Below are 20,503 nucleotides of genomic sequence, written 5' to 3' on the forward strand. Positions count from 1 at the left end.
ACCATCTGTCACCATATAATGCTATTATAATATCATTGACTATATTTCCTATTCTGTGCTTTTATTCCCATGATTTATTTATTCCATAACTGGAGGCCTGTATCCCCCATTCCCTTTCCCCTCTTTTTCCCATCTTCCCATCCCTTTTCTCCCTGGCAACCATCAGTTTGTTCTCTGTATTTATAAGTCTGATTCTGCTTTTGGTTTGTTTGCTTATTCATTTGTTTTGTTTTTTAGATTCTACATATAAGTGACATCATATGGTATTTGTCCTTGTCTGACTTACTTCACTTAGTATAATATCCTCTAGGTCCATCCATGTTGTCATAAATAGCATGATCTCATTATTTTTTATGGCTGAGTAATATTCCATTGTATGTACATCTATTCCATTTTGTATGTATATATATATTATATATATTTGTCATTATATATATATAAAAAATATTTATATATATAAAATCTTCCTTATCTATTTGTCTATCAATAGGCACTGAGGTTGCTTTCATATCTTGGCTGTTGCAAATAATGTTACAATACACATAGGTGTGAATATATCGTTTTGGATTAGTATTTTCATTTTCACTGGGTAAACAGCCAGTACTGGAATTATTGGCTCATATACTATTTTTAACTTTTAATTTTTTGAGGAACTTCCATGCTGTTTTCTACAATGTCTATATCAGTTTACATTGCCACCAACACAAGGATTCCTTTTTCTTCCCATCCTCACCAACACTTGTTATGTTTTTGTCTTTTTTACTTTCAGTATTCTGACAGGTATAAGGTGATATTTCATTGTGGTTTTGATTTGCATTTCCCTGATGATTAGTACTGTTGAGCATCTTTTCATGTATCTGTTGGCTATCTAGATGTCTTTGGGAAAATGTTCATTCAGGTCCTCTGCCCATTTTAAAATCAGATTTGGTTTTTTGGTGTTGAGTTGTATAGTTTTTTTTTTTAAATAATAATAAATTTATTTTTTATTGGTGTTCAATTTGCCGAGTTGTATAGTTTCTTTATATATTTTGGATATTAACTCCTTACAGACATATCATTTGCAAATATCTTCTTCCATTCAGTAAGTTGCCTTTTTTGTGTTGCCAGTGGTTTCCTTTGCTGTGCAAAAGCTTTTAATTTTGATGTAGTCTCAACAGTTTATTTTTGCCTTTATATCCCTTGCCTAGGAAACATATCTTGAAAAATGTTGCTATGGCTGATGTCAGAAAAATTATTGCTATGTTGTCTTCTAGGATTTTTATGGTTCTAGGTCTCACATTTAGGTCTTTAATCCATTTTGAGTTTATTTTTATGAATGGTGTAAGAAAGTGATCGATCCAGTTGCATTCTTTTACATGTAGCTATCCAGATTTCCCAATACCATTTATTAAAGAGAATATTTTTCTCACTGTACATTCTTTTCTCATTTGTCATAGGTTAAGTAGACTACTTACATCTTAAAATATTATTTTAAAAATGATTACATAAGCAGTTTAGAAAAAAGCTGCTATTAATCTGCTACAAGTTCACTAAGAACAACTCGTATCACATTAGACTGGGTAAGATAGAGGAGGTTATAGAAATATATGTTATTTCTTTCCAACTCTCACAATACCCAGAATATAATATGCATTAACAACTATCTTTTAAATAAATGACATCTGGGTTTCAGCCACTAAGTTGTGAATGAAGTCTTTTTGTGTATAATGAAGGAATTTGGGAGGAGGAATATTTGAATGCATATGGCCAAGTCTTTCCAATCCAAGACCCCTGAAGTCAGGCACTGGCTATAATTCTAGATCTCTCCTGGTAATCACCAGTGGCTTCTGAATCACCATTACCAAATCCTGCTAGGAACTATGCTCACCACTGGCTGCAGGGATTTCATCTTTCCTGCACACAGATATGACTCTAGCTTCACAAAAAAGTATCCAAACACCATTAGGGTATTCTCCCCCTGCACTGGTTTAGCAGCTACCCAAACTCCAAAAGGAGGTTTGGAGTGTGTCTTTTCAACTGCATGAAAACATTATTTTGTGTTGAGCTTGCTTTTAAGTACAGTTGCTCACTATTTGTAACTTAGTAATTAATCTAGTTTTGAGTTTGTTTGCGGCCAAAACATCTCCAAGGTAGGTTTCCACAGCTGAAATGGACCACTGAGACAGTTAAATTGAGAAATAAAACACTGCATACAAATTCAGAGCAGAATGAATTAATTTTCAAGGTCTAGTTGGCTCTTGAATGCATAACTTTATTTAAGAAAGTTCCCCAACATCTGGTTCTTTTTTTTTTTCTGTGTAAGGACAAGCATAGGGGGAGGAAAGTATGCCATCTGTCCTGAAAGTAAGTAACTCATTCCTCTTCATGCTAGGTGGAAATTACAATTTTACCAGAAGAAAACTTTATAAATAATCAATAAAATAACCTTACATATACATTTGTTTGATACAGGACAATGTGTTCACTTTTTAGCATGAAATTTTTCTTACTCCCAAATATAACACCTTTGATTTGAATTTAATATGCTAGTATACAAGTAAAAGACAATATAAGACCTGAGTTTCCACAGAGGGAGTCACTTTTTAAATGGATTTTGAGAGATGGACAGGGTTTTACAAGGTAGTAGCTAGAATTCCAAAGACAAGAAATAAAAAGTGTTGGCAAGGATGTGGAGAAAAAAGGAACCCTAGTGCCCTGCTTGTGGGAATGTAAATTGGTGTAGCCGCCATCAAAAATAGTATGAAGTTTCCTCAAAAAATTAAAAATAGAACTATCCCATGGTCCAGTAATTCCACTAATGAGTATTTACCTGAAGAAAAAGAAAAAATTAATTCAAAAAGATATATGCACCCCTATGTTTACTGTGATATTATTTCCAATAGCCAAGATATAAAAGCAGCCCACATATCCATCAATAGACAAATGGATAAGGAAGATATTACTCAGCCATAGGAAAAGGATGAGATCTTGCCATTTGTGACAACATGGATAGACCTAAAGGGTAACAGACAAATAAACTAAAAGCAGAATCAGATTTATAAATACAGAGAACTGATAGTTGCTAGAGGGAAAAGGAGCGGGAGGATGGGCAAAATGGGTGAAGGGGATGGAAGCTACAGGACTTGGTTATGCAATGAATAAGTCACAGGGAAAAAAGGTACAGCACAGGAAATATGTTTCAATGATACTGTAAGCGTTGTATGATGACTTACGTTATCTACATTTGTTGTGAGCATAGCATAAGCATTGTCAAATCACTATGTTGTACACCTGAAACAAAAGTGACAGTGTGTATCAACCATACTTCAATTTAAAAAAAAAAAAAAAAAGATTTCAACCAGGTAGATTCAGGAATGAAAAGTCATTCCAGGAAAAGAATAATGTGGAAGCTTAAAAATAAATAAATAAAAAGTAATTTCTGACAGGTCCAAATATCCCTTCTGAAGCAAAATTAAGTCACCACAAATGACTCTACTCAAATAGCTAATTCCCTCTCCCACAGCCTCCCTTACCATCCTTCCCACTGTGATTCTCTCCCTGCTGCCTCCCTCTGTTCCATGAAACAAACATACCACATCAAACTGGAAAACTGTGACTCTAAGAAAGGAAGCTCAGCTTGACAGGAGCAAAGCTGAATAGCTCTCTAAAGCCTGACTCAAAAGCTCTGTCATTTTAGTCTTAATGCCATTTAATGATAAATGATCCTTTCCCTACAATTTGCCACTGTTGTTAAACAGGGGTCTTAACAGGGCCCTCCCACCTGCACTCTACCTTTGTAATTAGTACCTCTGGTCCCTGTGCATATATTTCATGGGTGACTCACATATAAGCTAAGTGATAGGTAACCAAATTACAAGGCTATAAATACATCAAGTGTTGGCCTGGAAAAAAAAAGCCTGAGTGGTTTATGAAGTCAGCAATATTCTGACAACTGATCCTTACAACAGAGCTTAGTTTTCTTTCCCTTCCACCTCCCCACTTAGGTAATTTGATATTATACATGTCTCCAAGTATAAATCACAAGTGAATTATTGGAAAAAGGTAACTTGGGCCTGAAAGATTTTAATTATAGCAACATTTTTTATTCGTAAGAAGTTTTAGCTGGACTATCTCCAAATAATCTACATCCACCCAGAACATTTGGAAATAGGCAAGAATCCTTGGTATGTAAAGCAAATCTGGCCATGACTCTTCTTGGTATCATCATTTTGTTTTTTCTGTCTAAGTGGGTGTTAGCTACAGGGTGTTAGAAAGAAATCAAAAGAGTAGCATTTCCCAAAGTGTGTATCAAAAGGATCCCAAAGTTGAAAGCAAATATTGTAACAATGAAGAGGATCAACAATGAATGGAAATTTATAATTAACACTTTGCCAGTTTCTTCTCTCTAATTTACCTTCATCGCCAACAACAGTTATTTTTATTTAATTAAAAAATTATTCTTCTTCTATCTAAAATCTTCTGTTAGCCTGAAGACTAAGCATTTAATTTGAAATCTTCCTATATTATTATTTGTCATGATGTAATTCAGATTCCTCATCGAAAGCAAGAACCATGTTTTACCCGTCTTTGTATCCCAATCACCTACCTTGAAATTTGGTAGCCTAATACGAAATTGGAGATTATCAAACATTTGTATTGAACTATAAATGAAACCTTATTAAATAAGATGCCTGAATCCATGTGTGTGTGTGTGTGTGTGTGTGTTGTCTGTATAAAACTTCTGTGAACTTCTTGGTATTTTACAGCTTAAAATCTAACCCCCTTAATGTGATATTTTTTCCCAGTCTGACTTCAGTCTTCCATTCTGGCATCATCTCCTGCTCTTGAACCTCAGCACCATATCTGGGCTCAGCTTCTCCAATGTCAAGGCAAAGATTTGCTCTTCTCCTAGGCATGTTGCCTAGACATTTATGGAATGATGATATCACTTAAAGGAAATTGAGTCTTGAGGCACTCCCATAAAGGTCAGAAACAGAGACCAGAGTGAGTCGTGGAATGCAGGAAACAAAAGCCAGAAAACAAAGACACTGTAAAAGAATGAGAGAAGAAATCTCAGCTTAAATATTTTTTTTCTAAGACTAGAACATGACTGTGAGTACTGTTTACCTATTTATAGGAAAAGAGGGAAAGGGATGGACTTTGCTCTGGGAAGTAAATAATCAGAAAGTTAGTCCCAAGTACATTTTAACATCTAGAACAGAGTTAGTTTTGCAAATATATGCATAGTCCCTTATACAATATCTCAGTATCTCATGAAGTAAGTTATTTTATTAGTAATGATGGGTGAACACAAAGTCAACACCACTGTCCCATCCTCCATGTTCACTATCATCACTATCACAAAGAACTCAATTTCAGTTGATAACATCATCAGAACAAGAACAGTGAAAGATCTGTGTTGCTTTGGTCAACAGTAGCCTTCCCACCTGGAGAAGTTTCTCTGCACACCCAGATCCCTGCACTGCTGGAATCAGACCATCATATAGAATCAGACCACAGAAAGTACTGCTCAACCAGTAGCAGCTAGGGCTGCAGGACTCCCAGCAGACTTACAGACACATGAGATGCTGAGAAACCTCACTTCCTGAGATTAAATGAGATCATCAGAAATCACTACTTGCAGAGAGTTTTACAGGTGATTCTTCAGGCCTTACCATAGCAACCTCATCAAAGAAATGGAAGTCTAAAATGGCCAAATGACTTGCTGGGAACATGTGGCAAATCAGCAGAAAAGAGAGGTTTCCCTCAGCCAATTTAGTGCTTCATCCTCAGAACCATATTCTCTCTGCTTTTATACATGTCCCTGCTCTATAGAGTATGAACTTTCCTTGGAAATATGGACTATGGAAGTTTCCTTCCTAACTGAAGAGTGTTTCCATTTCTCTGTATTGCCCTCTCTTAAATCTTTTCTTGTGTACGTTATAACAAATGTCTTTATCACTAAGTAGAATTGCCTCAATGAGATCAGCTGCCTGAAAGTAATTGTCTCTGTTATAACAATGGCCCTGCTGTAGAAGAACAATTCTTTCCTACAGAGGAAGCAGAATCAAGACCAAAAGAAGAGCTAAATGCAAAACCGAGTCTGGATTTCCTTTGAGGCAAATTGCATTTCTCTCATAGCTACACCCAAGAATTGAGGACCACTCAGACTTTTTTTAATCAGCAGTCTTATCTCCTGATTTCTTAAAAGAGGAAGCTGAGGGCAGACTCTTGGCCTGAACGTGGATACTGCTTGACTGGGTAGGTTTCTTAAAGTCCATATTATGTCTGTATCTGTAAAACGAGGGTGACTGATCCTCTCATGGGTTCTTTTTTTTTTTTTAAGGTTTAATTGAGTGACTATGTGATCAATGTTTAGAATGGCAATTATTGGAACTTAGAAACCAATTATTGTTAGACTCTCTCTAGCTAAGGATTCTTTCTAAACTTTTCAAAAAGTAAACCAAAAAAACTAACTGGAAGGGGAAGAAATACCATGGAACTGAAAAAAACAAGCTCTTCATATACAGCCCTGCCATCTCATGTCATGTTAATACATTGTGATGCTTTATGGCAGGCTACAGTAACTTCCCCAGTGTCAAGTTCTTTGCCAACTAAAGCTAAACATTTTTTTTTTAGCTTTTTAAAATTATGGTCCTAGGATGCATCCTTTCAGTGATAGTACTGCTGGTCATGCCAGTCTGTACAAAATGATCTTTTATCCAGTATGGTAAGGAATTATCCAATGAGGTTGTACAGTTTCTCTCCTTCACATCACCAAGCCTGTCCACCTCAGGGCTTCACAAAACTTGAGTTCAGTTGTATATCCTGATCTTACTTTGGGCTAGGAAAGAAAATGGAGAATCTCTCCATGAGTGACTGTGAACAAATGAAGGTAACTAAAGCTGCCTCCCTTGAGGACTTCTCATTATAGCACAGGAGTCCTGAAAAGGCACACATATGAACAAATAAGGTCTTAGAAGGAGACAGCAAATTCCTGAAGTGACCTCAGGAAGGAAATGTCTGGGTATTTCTAACATTGTGCATTAGGGAGTTGGGGTGGTACTAGTATAAATTTGAGACATGCTAAAGAGTAACTGAAAGAAATAGGAGGAGATGAGGAGGCAAAATGAACAAAATGCCAGATATGCCCACATGCCAACAAGGAAGACGTGAGGAGGTGAGGTGTGAGGAGAAGTCTGTCACAGTGGCCAATAAACCATGAGGGCCAAATGTTTGGCTTGAATAACTCAGAATCTGCTCCCTGCCTACAGCAGGGCTTGGCAGTGAGTCAGCAAATCCAGCAACAGAATTTCTTTTTCAGGAACCACAGACAGTCCATTTACACACACACATACACACACACATACACAAACACACTCTTGCATGTATACACACTATCTTGTAGATATACCCTTCATCAGCAAGGAGAAAAATATGGCATTTCTTTTTTTTCTTTAAAAATGTTATTTATTAATTTGAGAGAGAGAGAGCACAAGCTAGGGGGAGGAGCAGAGGGAGAGAGAAGCAGACTTCTCTGCTGAGCAGGGAGCCTGACATGGGGCTCAATCCTAGGACTCTGAGACCATGACCTGAGCTGCAGGCAGACACTAACCTGACTGAGCCACCCAGGCGCCCCTAGCATTTCTTTTTCAATTTTTTTTGAAGATTTTATTTATTTATTCACAAGAGACAGAGACAGAGACACAGGCAGAGGGAGAGGGAGAAGCAGGCTCCATGCAGGGAGCCCGACATGGGACTCAATCCCTGGTCCCCAGGATCACGCCCTGAGCTGAAGGTGGCTCTAAACCACTGAGCCACCCGGGCTGCCCTTCTTTTTCAATTTTTAAAACCATCCATATCTTTGAAAATTATCAGGAATCATTTATCAAGAAATCAGAAGATCTATGTAAGCATCATTTTAAATATTCTTATTAAGAACATGCTACATGTCTTATAGTAATTTCTTCTATCCACCCCCTTTATAAGAACCAAAACAAAAACACAAGGATACAGCTAAAATGTTAACAGTGACTATATCTGAGTTGTGATATTACAAAGTAATTTTCCTTTTCATTTTCTTTGTTTTTTGTATTTTCTAATTTGTCAATAAATATGTATTTTCCTAATATTTAAATATGTGTTATTTTTCTGATTTTGAATATATCTAATATGTTAAAGATAACAACAGAGTGAGCAAAAGTCAGACATTTCCACTGAGCAGCCTTGCTGTTTTATGATGTTCCTTCAAATGACACCTCATTGAACCAGCAAATAGCAACTACAATATCCTCTAGAAAGGGCAAGACCATCAGGGAAAGACAAAGGGAATTCAACAGACAAGGAAACTACAGAGATAATTTCACAGTCTTACAGGGACACTGAAGCCTATGTAGTGACTATTAAATATACACCTTAACATACTGAGGAGGCTTGATGGGACAGCAGTATCTACCAGGCTCATGGGTAGCAGAAACCCCCAAACTACCATCAATCCCAGGTAGGCCCTGTGCAACTTTGTTGGGCTTCTCCCTTTTCCAACTGTACTCACAGTTTTCAAATTGGGCATGAGTTTAAGTACTAATTAATTGGGTGTGGATAGAGAAATCCCTGTAATTGAAGCTGGTGCTGATAATGTCATTTAAAAAAATTTATTTAAATTCAATTTGCCAACATCTAGTATAACACCCAGTGCTCATCTCATCATGTGCCCTCTGATAATGTCATTTTCAAAGCAAAGACCATTTGGTTCTAGGTATTAGGCAGACTACAAAACAACTGTGCATTTCAAAATCTTTTCTGCTGCCCCGTTAATGAAAAAATTTCCTTAAAGGACCCATTGGAGAGGCTCAATTTGGTTTCAAGTACATTTTCCTCACCTTGGTATGGTGCTCCTGATAGATAAAACCACAAAATTGGAAACCCTGGCCCTTCCTTTAAAAAATGCAGTTGTTGCCAAACAAACTTTCCCAGGATTGGCTCTGACTATTTGCATTCAGTGCAGAATCATCAGTCCTACAAGCTACAAGTATTTTATATAAACCAGAGATCACACCAGTTCAGTTGTCATGTTATAGGGTCTTTAGTGTGCCAGAGGTGATCAGCAACCTCCTGTTGTCCATTCATTCCAACAGACATGTCCCCAACACAAGGCAGCTGAGAGTAAGTAGAAAAAGCAGAAAAAAGAAGGGCGGGCACCAAAGGAATGAATGGAAGTTAAAATGAGAAGCTACAGTCCAATGAACAGTATTTGAATGAAAAAGACACATTTGGGCTCATATCAGGTATATCTCAGGAGTCAGGTACCACAAACAGATAGGAGAACAGTTGGGCATAGGTAGAGATTTATCTGTGATCAACCCCCAACCTACATCTCATTTCAAGTAGCTGGATCTCAATCTGAATCACCTACCTGGTATTCAAGTTCATCTAAGCCCTTAATTATTTCCACAGGATTTATAGCTATATTCCTGAATTCCAGCCCTGAATTAGAGGCTCTGCCTCCAGCTGGCAGCCCCATTATGCTGCATGCCAGCTTTTGTCCTGCATCTCAGGTTTTCTCCCATACTATGGCTCTATACATGGCAACAGGGTGAGCAAGAGGCATCTATACCTGGGCTTGAGTCCCAAATATCACCTGTTTGAACTCGGCCAAGTTACTTTTGTAACTTCAGTTTTTGTTTACTTTTGTAAACTTCAGTTCTCTCATCCATAAAGTGGGACCAATAAGAGCTTCTTCATCCTAGAATTGTTGTGTGGAATTTGAGATGCAAAATACAGTACCTCTCACATGGTAAGTGTTCAATAAATTTGATAATGATGATGGTGATAATGATGAAGAAAGATAAGGTGATAATGATGAAAAAGGATAAAATGATGGAGAATGGTTCTTCTTAACCTTGGGTACACACTGGGGACTCAACTATACTACAGTGGTTCTCAACTGAGGGTTATTTTTTGCCTCCAAAGGACTTTGGACAAACGTCTAGAGACTTGTTGGTTGCTTTAATGGGGGCGGGGTGGGAGGGGGAGAGCGAGTGGTAATGGGAAGGCATCAGGGTGTGCTACTGACATCTAGTGGGTAGAAGCCAGGGATGCTGCTAACCATCCTATAATGCACAGCACAGCCACTCCCTCCCACAACAAAGACCTATCTGGTCCAAAATGTCAATAGTGCCAAAACTGAGAAACTCTGCTTGCCAGAAATCCATGCTTACCAGCATCTCCCAACTTCCTTTAGCCCCTGCTGTCAATGTGCCCTTAGCTGGTAGCTGTGGCTGGTAGCTAAGATCTGACCCTTCCCAGGACTGGCCCATCCCACTGTCTCCTGAGCTCCTGAGCCCCTACCCTGTGGGATTCTTTGTAAAATGGCCACCAGGCTTCATTGGCCTGACCCGAGTCCATAACAGCAGGCATGGGGAGAATGACCAGGCCTTCCCTCTAACCAGCAACAGGAGAGAAACTGCTTCCTGCAGGGCCATGGCAGAGAGCCACGTGAAAACAAGCACAGCAACCACTCAAGCGTTCCACCCAAACTGGCTCCACACCAGGGCCAGACCATGAGTCACCACCACATGCTGCTGCCTCTCGCAGTGACCTTTCTTTATCCCTTCACTAGCTGTAAATCTTCAGGAGCAAAACAGCACAGAACAGACTGGGAAGGCCTTGGCAGAATATTGTACCTGGCAAATGCCCAAATCAAAATTCAGAGTTAAGTACCCAGGCCCTGAACAAATGCCAATCACAGCAACACCAAGGCTCCCCTGAGCCATCCCTGTGAACCAGAGAAATGGACAAATGGAGCCCCCTCTCTTGACATAATTTAAATCGTGCGGCAGCAGTGGAGCATCCTCTCCAGGAGAAGGAACAGATGTGTTTAGCAATACCCAGATGGCTGGGGACAAATTGAAGGACCTGTGTAATGTTTGCCTATAACTCACGCTTGCACCAAACCATACTGCACCCCTAAAGAAATCCTCCTTGTGTCCCTCATTCCTCTTGTGTCAAATGGAATTAATATTGTCTTCCATGAAGTGTTGTGAGAAACAATTAGCATAGGTTATTAAATAGTGCTTTGGCTCATAATAAAGCAAAACTGGCTTTTTTGTTTCTGCTTTTTCAGAGGCAAACCATCATGCTGGGAAAAAGGCCAGTGGATGGGGCAGCTGCCTTCTACAAGGGAATTTACTCTGCCCAGTCTCACTGAAGTTGTCTTTCCTAAAGTGTAGTCTTCTAGCCACCATCAAAAGCACAGAGAAAGCCCCCAAGCTAGCAGATTGCCAGGCCACATTGACAGCCTACCAAAATGGAATTTTGGGGATTAGCCTTTGGAAAGTACACTTTAAATAAGCCCCCTCCTTGAGTTTTACATCCACTAAAATTTGAGAATCTTATAACAATGAATAAACCCCAGGAGAGTACAACCAATGTCACTATTTCCAACAGTTAAGAAGAAAGACTGGGTCCTTCATCATCTTCTCTTGGCCTATGTTGCACATCTTACGCAAATAGAATTCCTGGACAAGACAGGACACATGCAAAATGACTCATCTGAACTAAACTGTCCACTCTCACACTTATGTTTGTAATACAACAGCAACACAACGCATTTGCCCTTCTTGGTTTTGTAACTTCTCCCAACACTCTTGAAGTTTAAAAGGACTGAGTGATTCCCCTTTGCTGTTGGATGCCTAATGCTCTGAGCAAATTCCCATCCCCATCACTTGTTACCAGGGAACTAATCATAAACAGAACTGACCCACAGTCAGCCAATCCCTCCTCCTAACCCCCTCTACAATCATTTTGAGTATTTGGTATGTGTTCCAAATATTCACATTCATTATCCTTATAATGATCTTGTGAGACATAATCTCTATTTTGTAGATGAGGGAACTAAACCACCAAAAGGCTACACAAGTAACAGAATTGGTACTTGAGGGGATCCCTGTGTGGCTCAGCGGTTTAACGCCTGCCTTCACGCCCAGGGCATGATCCTGAAGTCCCGGGATCGAGTCCCATGTCGGGCCCCCTGCATGAAGCCTGCTTCTCCCTCTGCCTCTCTCTCTCTGTCTCTCATGAATAAATAAAATCTTAAAAAAAAAAAAGAATTGGTACTTGACTATATTCTCTGACTCTAAACTCCATGCTGTTACCAGCTCAAATCAAACAAACCCAATGCTCTAAGCTCCTCTTATTGTAGGAAATTATGAGAAAGTAGCAACCAATTGAGTATAGTTGTCTAGAGTTTAAAATTCTCTCACCATACTATTAGCAAGCATGTACACACAAACCAACTAGAGTATAATTATTTGATGACTACTAGACCATTCAGTCTCATCAATTACGTTATACAAATTACAAACTTCTCAGCTAATAACAACAGCTAATAAATGTTAAGCATTTGTCACTGCAAAGAAATGTTCTAAGTGCTTTAAGTTATTCTAACTCATTGATTCCTCCCAACATCCTTCAGAATTGGTACTACCATTGTTCTCTCTTTACAGCTGAGAAAACTACAGAAAAGAAATGTTTAGTAAGATGTCTAAGGTCAAGCAGCTGGTATATACCCAGATAATTATCTGGAAATACACCCAGATAATAAGGCTCCAGAACCAATACCTTTGCTAACCCACCTTACTGTGTATTCCAGTATTAACACAGTAAGAGCTATAACAACAAAGACAAGGGCCAGGGATGGGGGGAGGGAGCTTGCTTTCCCTAAAGATCTTTCTAGTGCCCTAGAGAATTTTATGGCTTTGAACCATGGTTTCTAAAATGCTATAGAAAACAAAGGCCCATAAAGTGCTGAGCAACATAGAAGATGAAAGCTCTAAAATGATGTGGAATTCTGTCATAAATAAAGTCCTAGAAAGATTCCAGGTCTTCAGTATGCTCTCAACTAAGGCAGGGAGGAGCTTCGTTATGATTATTACAATCTAATTTAAAGCTGAAGCCAGGCTAGAGGGAAAAAAATGGAAAATAAACTCTCTCCTAAAGCTGTCAGCCTGGCTGTGGCCTCCAACTGTTTTAGTCACTAAAACCTTGTATTTAATGGTCACTTTTATAACAAACACTAGGAAAGAAATACAAAGCTCTAAATCAGAGTTTATTTATAAAGAATGGAAAGAAAGGTGTTGGAGTGCTAAGAAAAGCCAGAGCAATGGTGCCTCCTTGGTGGTAATTCTGATGCAAGCACCAAACAAGATCTCTAGTTTCAAGCTGTAATCCAACAACCTTGCTACCCCTGCTTGAAGGGAATCCCCACTGCATTACAGAGTCCTCATCTCTAATACCCCCCAATGACAGCAACTTCTGTCCACTCAGCCCAGACCTAAGCTTCTATATTCATGTTTCAGAATGATCATCTTTCTCCATCAGAATATATATTTTACATAGTGTTATTGCCATAGGAAGTAAATACTGGGTGGCCCAAGTGAAAGTCTCCCATAAGACTCATTAACAAAGTACCAGAGCATTCATCCACTAAGCCTCAAGGATGTGGCTTATCTCTGACTATGTATGACATCTTTTAAATTCTTCAGCTCAGAAATACATTCCAGAGATGCTAGAGATACTACTATGGACTGTCGCTAATTACAGGACCTAAAAAGCCAAATGGTAAGACCACATTTGGCCAGACTTGTTTTCTAATATTTATGAGATAGTGTGATCAAACTAAAATCTGGTAAATATAACCCCAGCAAATGAGCAAATGTCTCTTGATCCTTAAATTCTAGCTTCAGTGTTCTCTCCTCCCTAACACTACCAAATTGAGTTAGTCTCTCCTTCTACATTCCCGTGACATTCGGTTTATATCTCAATTATGGCACTGAACATTATCTATGCTATAGTTCCTGGAGGGCAGGGGCCAGTGTCTTTTCATCTTAATGTCTTCACCACTTAGCAGAATTGGCAAGTAGGCACTCAATAAATATTCACTGAAGAAAAGAATGTGATCTAAAATAAGGAGGAAAACCCATCAGTTTGATTCAGAATGATCATATTAATTAATTAACCTTGTGGTACTGGGTCAATATTTCTGTGGCTCAATTTTCTGACTTGGCCTAGCTCTCATTCTGATTCTCTTCAACTTTGGTCCTTAATTCAGAGACTGGATCAGCTAACCTAAAGTATCAGATACATAACAGATACATAAGCATATAGGCTTACAATAAGTTGACATACTATTTACTTGGAGCAAGAAAATAACTAGTGTATGGATGCCTCCATTTTCCATTAGCAAATTAGGTGTAATAAATCTGAGCTTTTCTCCACCCAGAGGAAGAACAATCTTGGGTGGCCATTTCCACACACTCAGAGGAAACTAAGAGTGGGATGGATCATTTCTTCCCTGTTATTATCCCCTGACTCTGCACCAATATCATCAGCCCCAACCAACATAAGGATATTATGACCCTACTCCCAGGTTATAGACACCATAAAGTTCCTTATCCTGGGACAAGAGAAACTTGAGTAGAGGCAGGACCAGAAGAATGAAACTCAGACGTGTGCCCCAACATGCCTGAGTGTATTCCTGAGGTAGAGCCACATTCCAGAGTTTTCTCCTTTTCTACCCACACATTAATCACCCTTTATTTTCTAAATGACAGAGAAAATTTATTAACATGTGAGAATTCCTCAACCCACCCGCAAGCAAAAGAATTGTCTTTGTCAGCCTAGTTCATAAATCTTTTATGATACAGAATCAGGAAGTGAGTAGCGGGAAATAAGTCCACAGAAGTATGAGAAAACTAGGAAACTAACCAGAGAAGCTTGGCCAGTCTACATGACAGAGAGCTGGGGGGTGGGGACAGAAGGGATAAATTTAATTGTCAGTAGATATGTTGGGAGGTAGAGAAAAAGAGAATTGGAAAGGAAAAGTAGCAAAATTTTATCGTAAGTGGCTGGTGGATAAGAACAAGTTTCCCTTTAATGTGCTTTGAGAGACTCAAGTAAAAATTGAAATCACTTTTAAATTATTTTTGGTCTAGGCTGGCTTATTTACAGGAAACTCCACCACAGAGATTGGACTATTTGGGTTCTCAGCTTGTTCTACAGTTTTACCTACTACCATCTAATTCAGTAACACCTCTCCATTTTGAGAACTTTGTCTATGTAAGAATCTCTTTACCATACCCTTTCTAATATAATCCATGAGGGACCAACTTGGATTCACAAAGAATAAAGACTTATTTACAAGAAGATATAAAACTAATTTTTATGTTAGATGTCTATTACAGGCCAATCACTGTGAAAATTGCTTTAAGTGTGTTTGCTCCTGGGACCTGGGTGGCTCAGTTGGTTAAGCACTGGATTCTTAGTTTCCGCTCAGGTTGTGATTTCATGAGTTGTGAGACTGAGCTCCCACATCATCGTAGGGCTCTGTGTTCAGTGGGGAGTCTGCCTGAAGATTCTCTCCCTCTGCCCCTCCCCTCACTTGCATGCTCTCTCTCTCTCTCTCTCAAATAAATAAATAAATCACTTAAAAAATAAATTCAAATTGGGATGCCTGGTGGCTCAGCAGTTGAGTGTCTGCCTTGGCTTAGGGCATGATCCCAGAGACTAAGGACCAAGTCCTGCATGGGGGTCCCAGCATGGAGCCTGCTTCTCCTTCTGCCTCTCTTTCTGTGTCTCTCATGAATAATTAAATAAAATCTTTTAAATAAATAAATAAATAAGTGTTTGCTTCTCTATTTAGTAATGAAATATTTTTATCCTGTCTCATTTCAAAAAGGCTAAAAAGCAGCTTATAAGAGTACTTAAAACACATAACATAAATGAAAAGTGAGAGTAAACTTAAAAAAAATATACAATATAATGGCGAGTGCCTAAGTGAAGCCATGTATGAGGCCAAAAATGAATACACCACACAATACGTACACAATGTGTACATACTGATAGACCACACATTTGACTTTAGGCTTTCTAGCAGCTAGTTTGGAGAAGGAAAACCAATCAGTTATATAAATCACCAAGTCCATAAGATTAAAGCAGAGCAAGCTGTTCTTGGTATTAAGACCAAATCAGAATTTCTACAATGGAGAGAAACGCTGCATGATGAACAAAACAACTTCCTCAACAATATCCTTAAATAGAATTTTAAATACAAGTTTCAAACACCATTTCTTATTTTGATGTTGAATAAAAGCTGATGACTTCATAAACTAACTTAAAGCAAGTCTGCACTTCACAGAGTTATGAAGTATATATTATTTTCCAGCCTCATAGACAAGGAAATTAAGACTCAAAGAGGTTAAGTGATATCTCCAAAGACACACCCAGTAAGATGAACACTTAGATTTTGGGGTTTTGTACAGGGCCACCTGATGCCAAGGTCCATGCTCTTTATGCTACTCTAGCAATGCTAAACCACATAACAAAAGGATTCCTTTGTATCAAAAGTTATTCTCCTCCAAAGTCATCATGATACACATGTATTTCCTTCTCAAAAACATGGAAAATATATGTTCTCAGGAGATAGTATTATAAGTCTCTGTTATAAGAGAAAGGCTCCCCTCAACTTTGGGGTGGTTTCTATTCCAGCATCAGTATTTATTTAAATATTCATTTAAAAGTAACTGAAGTAGGTGGCACCTATCAACAATGCCCTTAAGTATAAGCCTGCAGAAGAGGCTGACCCCTGTGAGTGGTAACTGAGATCTGGTTGTGTTGAAGGTGTCTTCCCAGATATCCTCCCAGGACCAGCAGGTGAAGGCATCACTGGAGACATTCCTCTTTTCTAAGGATGGGATGATAGGAAGAGATGTTCATAAGAAGATGGGAAGAAGGCTGGGTCATGGTGGCAGGCTCAAGGAACAGGAAAGTGTTCCCCAGACTCAAGCAGCTGAGGACCAACAGGAAAACTTTGAGCTAAAACTCTCAGTGAAGATCAGTTCTTTAAACTAACAAATAATCTGGGCCTTGTATGTTCCGGACTTAAAGCTATTCCACAGGAAAGAGGGATGAGCAAAAAGAGAAGACCTTCCCCACAGAGCTTATATTTCAATGGGGGACACAGACATTATTGAAATAAACATACATTTACAAAGCTACACTTTTCTCTTCCCTAGAATCAGATGAATATACTGAATTTCCCAGGACCCAAGGAACTCAGTGCAAAGAGCAGTTGCATTTCAAAACAGCATAACCTGAAAGGAGAAAAGCACCCTCTTGTGGCCCTCTGAGTGGTGGCACCTGAAAAAAACCCTAGTTCTCAGAGGTAGGAGGTTGCCCTGGACAGACAACCTGAAGTAGGCGGCCCTAAAGCAGCTGAAGTGTTGGTGGGCAATATTTTGCTTCTGTCATAAAGCTCTCTTCAGTGTTGAATCAGCCATTTAGTTAGAAGACATTTTCCCATGTGTCTATTGTTAAGTGGTTTTACTTCTGAACACCTGGACTCTTTTGGTGTGGGCTCAAGTAACACATTTTATAGGCAAGGGATCAGTCTGATTCTATTTCCATTTGCCCTGCAACTCTAACATGCAGCAGGGCCTAGAACAGGGAAGCATTCAATAAATGTACAGTGAATAAATAAATGAACGGCACTATGCCATCCAGCCTGATATTGCCTGCTTTGTGGGATCTTCGTAAGCCTGGACAAGTAATCACAGTGGTCAAGTCCCTGAATTCTCTGAAAATAAATGATTTCTTAAAATGTAAAATACAATTTATGTCCCTCCCAAGAGTCTCTATGAAAAGGATAATATTCACAAGGGATATACTTTGTGTTTGGAGCTAAGCCTAGTATGGCTTAATTTACAGTAGAGTAACATGTAAATTTATGATAATAAATTATATTATTTAAATGAAATTATAAAAATAAGAGTCGCTCACTCATATTCAACTTTCATGAATGCTGACACTTCTTGAAGAATATGGAGGTCTGATCTGTATTCAGGCCTGAATACCAGCATGAACCACAAGAGCCCAGGGACTGCTGGTTTCAAGTATGTAGATCAGAAGCCCAAATACCCACATAGTATATTTAGCGTTTCTAGCATGTCTCACTCAAGAGGCCATGAGGAAATCAGCTCAATACAGGGATGACACTGACAAAAATCACTCAATACCATTTCGCAGACGTCACTGGGAAAGACTAGGACAAGAAGGAAGAGAAAAGAAGTACATTAGAGGATGTGATGGAAGAAGTATGACAAAAAGAGAAAGTGTAGAATAAAAAACATTTTTTATTCTATTTTTTATTCAAACTATTTTCTGTAACACTTAATCCACAGAATCCAAAAGCAAAGAAACTAGTCAGTGGTCTCTGAAGGAGGGAATTGATTTTGAGACATGTTGATTATGTCTCTAATTCTGAAGCTCATGAAATACTCTACTGAATTAAGAAATACCAAAGGCTGAGAGAAATACTTCTGGCCAAAGATTTAATCCATCTGAGTTGAAAAGACCACAGGACACAGAAGGATACATGGCTACCTAAATAGTCCATCATAGAACTGCGATAGCCTCCCACTGGATTCCACTTTTTGGGTTGAAAGTCTCCTCTGTCCTCTATATCTGGCTGGGCTCAAGCATCAGCTTTAACACCTGTATCTGGGATGTTTGCAAGGGAGTTAATGGTGACCAGAGAAACAGCTAAGTCACATCAAATCCTCATTATTCATAATTTTTGAACCTTATCTCTGAGGTTTGCTACACACAGTAATCCTACATCACTCCCAACCACCATCCTTGTAAAATTTATGGGAGGAGTGATTAAAGTATTAACTTTGGAGTCAGAGACACAAGGCTTTGAACTCTAGGTGTTTCAGTTAGTAGCTGTGCAAACTTGGGCAGGTTTATTTACCTCTCTGGAAGCAAAAGCTTCCTCAGAGCTCAAATGCAGATTATAATAGTACCTAGTTTCATTGAATTCTAGTAAGAACCAAATGATATGACTGACATATGTAAATCTCTTAGTAAATGTCTGGAAAATAATAGGCTTTCTATATATTTTTAAATGTCTTACCTGAGTCCAAAGATATCAAATGACTTGTCTGAGGTGACACAGAAGCAACCCAGCACCATTTGCTCTTCATTATCATGAATGGGTTTCAATTACTACTTGTATTACATATTATTTACCTCCTAATCTAGTCTATTAGGAAATGTGCTAAAATTAAAAAGAGACTTGTCTCATGCCTCCTAAACCTTTCAATCTTTTTAGAGAAATAATTATTAATCATCATTCTCTGTTCATAAACATTCAGTTAGGCTCACATCCAAATGTCAAGTGCTCAGACCTGTAAACATTTAAATAATTTTGCCAGTAAAATTTCATGAGTTTCCTCATAAAGTGTTTCAATTAACTCCACTTGCTAGATGTGAACTTATTCCTTAAAACAGCAATTAATCTTAGCTGGTGGTGTTTTGGTTTTCTCTTTAATAAAATTAATATATCCTTGAGGACAGGATTGTGGCTTCCACTTCCTTCCTACCCTACCCCATATTTGGCAAGGTATTAAGTCTATGTAGATATTTAATATCTGTGTGATCAGGTACTTCCTGGGTATTACTCAATACTACTACAATAACTTCTAGTTTAAGAAAAAGAAAACAGGGCAGCCCCGGTGGCCAGTGGTTTAGCGCCACCTTCGGCCCAGGGTGTGATCCTGGAGACCTGGGATCGAATCCCACATCAGGCTCCCTGCATAGAATGGAGCCTGCTTCTCCCTTTGCCTGAGTCTCTCTCTGTCATGAATAAATAAATAAAATCTTAAAAAAAAAAAAAAGAAAAGGAAATAAACTGAGTCTCCTTCTCAAACTAAAGGTTAGGATGATAAAAATCTTAAAATTTTAAGAACATAGTTTCAAACAGAGGAACCACTTTGAGGACCTTGTAACAACTTCAGACTATGTGGATACAGTGAACCAGCCTCCTTGAGCTTCCAGACCCACCATTTCTCAGCAGTCCATGTAGCGAGGAGAGAACCTCCACAATGTTAAAAACAATTAAAGAGTAATATAATCTAAATTTCATCAGCCTGTGGGTTCACATGAGATATCATTGACAATAGTATCTCCCCTTTCACTCTTTGTATCTGAATAGTGTAAGACTTCAACAATGCCATCCTTCCCTAGCTTTTCTAATTACATGGTAGCCACCACTTGTGTAATCACGGACAGTCCTCCTATAACCTGGTCTCTGTCTCTGCCCACCCTTCATACTATACCTAAAGTCATAGAATATAGCCACTTATTAGGCAATGGAAATTCTAATTCCTTGCCTGGGATTCTGTGCCTAATGTTCACAAATCTATAAACCCATCAGATGCCAGAATGGTGCCTTGCTCCCTCCCTTCACTGCCCACTTGATTACAGCACACAGTCATCCTTAGAATGTAAGAGAGGATGCCACAGTTCTGGATGCCCTCACTTATCAAGCCCACATAGGTCAAAATACTGTGGTTAGAGACATATGCTCCAGGGTCAGACCACCTAGGAAAGAATTCTAGACTTAACGCTAGGGTAAACTACTGAACTTGGGTAAACTACTGACCCTGTCTGAGCCTAGTCTCCTTCTCTG

The 20,503-nt window shown here is 38.8% G+C and overlaps 1 protein-coding gene across 4 annotated transcripts in view; it reads right to left on the reverse strand.

Moving 5' to 3' along the window:
- The window catches only part of LOC144291504 (importin subunit alpha-8-like), a 256,604-nt gene that overhangs the window by 142,239 nt on the left and 93,862 nt on the right, over window positions 1-20,503 (reverse strand). Inside the window, exon 5 of one of the 4 annotated variants that reach the window (XR_013358800.1) lies at window positions 4,017-5,027. The exons of the other annotated variants lie outside the window; for them this stretch is intronic. The gene's annotated coding sequence lies outside the window, so the exon portion shown is untranslated. Of the gene's footprint in view, window positions 1-4,016; window positions 5,028-20,503 lie in introns of those variants that run through there. 4 annotated transcript variants of the gene reach the window in all.

This window comes from Canis aureus, chromosome 20 (assembly GCF_053574225.1).
Source record: "Canis aureus isolate CA01 chromosome 20, VMU_Caureus_v.1.0, whole genome shotgun sequence".
Taxonomy (NCBI): domain Eukaryota; kingdom Metazoa; phylum Chordata; class Mammalia; order Carnivora; family Canidae; genus Canis; species Canis aureus.